General features: G+C 37.9%; 1 pseudogene; it reads left to right on the forward strand.

Annotated features, from left to right (window-relative positions):
• The first annotated feature begins 2,928 nt into the window (after window positions 1-2,928).
• On the forward strand, window positions 2,929-3,948 carry LOC126494974 (embigin-like; annotated as a pseudogene).
• Window positions 3,949-3,966: the final 18 nt, after the last annotated feature.

Consider the following 3,966-nt stretch of genomic DNA (forward strand, 5'->3'; position numbering starts at 1 on the left):
CCTCAAAAAAAAAAAAAAAAAAGAAAGAAAGATATTCCTTTGAAGTTTCAAGAAGCATACAGAACACAGAATAGACTGGACCCCCCAAAAAATAACATCTCCTTGTCTTATAATAATCAAAACACGTACAGAATAAAGAAAGAATATTAAGAGCTGAAAGGAAAAAGGGCAAGTAACTTATAAAGGTAAACCTATCAGACTTATACCTGACTTCTCTATGGAAACCATGAAAGCCAGAAGGTCCTGGATAGATGTACTGCAGAAACTAAGAGACCATGGATGCAAGCACAGACTACTATACCCAGCCAAGATTTTGTTCACTATAAATGGACAAAACAAAATTTTCCAGGATAAAAATAAATTTAAACAATACATAGCCACAAATCCAGCCTTACAGAAAGTAATAGAAGGAAAATCACAACTCAAAGAGTCCAACAATGACCACAATAACTCAGACATCTAACCAGAACAACTCAAAGAAGGGAAACACACAAACTCTACTACCAAAAAAAAAAAAAGAAAGAAAGAAAGAAAGAAAGAAAGAAAGAAAGAAAGAAAGAAAAAATGACCGGAGTTAACAACCACTGGTCATTAATATCACTTAATATTAATGGACTCAACTCACCTAAAAAGAGGCACAGGCTAAGAGATTGGATACAAAACAGGATCCAACATTCTGCTGTTTGCAAGAAACACACCTCAACCACAAAGACAGATATTTAATGAGAGTAAAGGGCTGGGAAAAGGTTTATCAAGCAAATGGACCTAAAAATCAAGCAGGTGTGGCCATACTAATTTCTAACAAAGTTGACTTCAAACTAAAATCAATCAGAAGAGAAGGAGACTGACATTTTTTACACATCACAGAAACAATTCATCAGGATGAAGTCTCAATCCTGAATATCTATGCGCCTAACATAAAAGCACACACTATGTAAAAGAAACTTTACTAAAACTCAAGGCAGTCATCAAACCACACACACTAATAGTAGGAGACTTCAACACTCCTCTCTCACCAATGGACAGGTCAATCAGACAGAAACCTAACAGAGAAAGCAGAGGATTGAGGGAGGTAATGAATCATATAGACTTAACAGACATCTATAGATCATTCCACCCAAATAGTAAAGAATATACCTTCTTTTGGGCAGCTCATGGAACCTTCTCGAAAATTGACCACATACTTGGTAACAAAGCAAACTTAAACAGTTACAAAAAAAAAAAATATTAGCAACCACCTGTGTCTTATTGGATCACCATGGATTAAAGTTAGAATTCAACAACAGTGCTACCCCCAGAAAGCCTACAATTTCATGGAAACTGGACAGTCAACTACTGAACCACAACTGGATCAAAAAAGAAATAAAAAAAAAAGAAATTAACGTCTTCCTTGAATTCAATGAAAATAAAGACACAACATACTCAAACATATGGGACACTATGAAAGCTGTGCTACAAGGAAAGTTCATAGCACTAACTGTCCATTTAGAGAAAACACACATTGGAGACCTAACAGCCCACCTGAAAGCTCTAGAAAAAAAAAAGAAGAAGAAGCAGACTCACCTAGGAGGAGTAGAAGCCTGGAAATAATCAAACTGAGGTCTGAAATCAACAAAATAGAAACACAGAAAATAATCCAAAGAATCAATGAAACAAAAAGCTGGTTCCTGGAGAAAATCAACAAGATTGATTTTCCAAACTAATCAAATGGTGGAGAGAGAATACACAAATTAACAAGATCAGAAATGAAAAGGGGTACATAACCACAGACACAGAGGAAATTCAGAGAATCATTAGATCTTACTACAAAAGCCTGTATGCCACAAAATTGGAAAATGATAAAGAAAAGAACACTTTTTTAGATAAGTACTATACACCAAATTTAGACCAGGACCAGGTGAACAATCTAAATAGACCTGTTAGTCGCGAAGAATTAGAAGTTGTTATAAAAAACCTCCCTACCAAAAAAGCCTAGGTCAAGATGGTTTCAATGCAGAATTCTACCAGAACTTCCAAGTAGACCTAATACCTATACTCCTATGTATTTCACAATATAGAAATAGAAAAGTCATTGCCAAATTCCTTCTATGAAGCTACAGTTACCCTGATACTAAAACCACACAAAGACTCAACCAAGAAAAAGAATTACAGGCCAATCTCACTCATGAACATGAACGGAAAAATCCTCAATAAAATACTGGCAAACCGAATCCAAGAACACATTAGAAAAATTATCCATTATGATCAAGTAGGCTTCATCCCAGGGATGCAGGGCTGGTTCAACATACGAAAATCTATAAATGTAATCCATCATATAAATGAACTGAAAGAAAGAAAACATGATCATTTCATTAGATGCTGAAAATGCATTTGACAAAATTCAACATCCCTTTATGATAAAGGTCTTAGAGAGATTAGGGATACAAGGGTCATACCTAAATATAATAAAAGCTATTCATAGCAAGCCGACAGCTAACATCAAATTAAATGGAGAAATACTCAAAGCCATCCCACTAAAATCATGAACACGACAAGGCTGTCCACTCTCGCCATACCTCTTCAATATAGAGCTTGAAGTTCTAGCAATAGCAATAAGACAACATAAGGGGATCAAAGGGATTCGAATTGGTAAGGAAGAAGTTGAAATTTCATTATTTGCAGATGATATGATAGCGTACATAAGCGACCCCAAAAACTCCAGCAAAGCAGTCCTACAGCTGATAAACACCTTTAGTAGTGTGGCAGGAGTCGGGGAGGAAGCCAGGGCAGCCTGCCCCTCCCACTTTGCTTTTTCTCGTGAGTCCTGTCCCCGGGACTGGCAGTGGGCGCCCAGTTACCAGCAAGTGTGTCCTGTGTCTAGGAACAAACAGGAGACGGAATGCAGCAGGCCGAGGGCGCAACAGCAACCAGGACCGACCTGCCAGTGTCATGCGCTTGCTCACTGGCCCGAGGGCATTTGTGGTGCCCGGCTGCCCGCTGGTGCTTCTGTGCCTTCTGGTGGCAACGTGCCCACATCGGGCAGAAGTCAATCCCGCAGATTCATCTTTTACAAGTCTATCTGTTCGAGAAGAAATGATGGCAAAATACTCAAACCTTTTTTTTGGAGAGCCATAACTGAACACGAGTCCTGTTCACCAGAAAAAAAAAAAAAAAAAAAAAAAAAAAAAAAAAAAAAAAAAAAAAAAAAAAAACATTGCTTTGGAAAAGCCTTCTGACCTTGGTCTCTTATGCTAGTTCATGCCATATGGGGATTTGAACTCAGTGAATGTGACTTGGAGAAAGGATGATGAACTTCTGGAGAATATTGATGTTTTCAATACAACCAAAGTGGGAAACACCTTGTACAGTCAGTACAGGTTCATCATTTTTAATAGCTAGCAAATGGGAAATTATTCTTGCTTCTTTGATGGAGAAAAGAAGCTCTGAGGAACATTTAATATCAAAGTATCCAGCGTTCATGGGAAAAACAAGCCGTTGATCACTTACATGGGGGATTCTACTGTCCTGAAGTGTGAATGCCACGATGGTCATCCTTTAAATTAGACTTGGTACACGAGTAATGGAAGTGTACAGGTTCCTATTGATGTTCACAAGAATGATTAGTATGTTATAAATGGATCCTATGCTAATTAGACATGACTCAAGGTAAAGCATTTTTGGAGGAAGATGGAGGCTCCTACTTGTGCCAGGTTAGATGAGAGCAAAGAACACATTGAGCTGGTTGTGCTGAGCTTCATGGTGCCCCTCAAGCCGTTTCTTGCAATAATTGCAGAAGTTATTCTCTTAGTGGCTATCATTCTGCTTTGTGAAGTGTACACACAGAAAAAAAAAGAATGACCCAGATGATGGGAAAGAATTTGAACAAATTGAACAGTTGAAATCAGATGATAGCAAGGTATAGAAAACTATGCCCCCAGGCTCAGAAAAAATGAGTTGGTGGAACAGTGATCAAAGAGTATTCCGCCT

Source organism: Alexandromys fortis, unplaced genomic scaffold, assembly GCF_014885135.2.
Source record: "Alexandromys fortis isolate MF-2015 unplaced genomic scaffold, M_Fortis_MF-2015_v1.1 scaffold_427, whole genome shotgun sequence".
Classification (NCBI taxonomy): domain Eukaryota; kingdom Metazoa; phylum Chordata; class Mammalia; order Rodentia; family Cricetidae; genus Alexandromys; species Alexandromys fortis.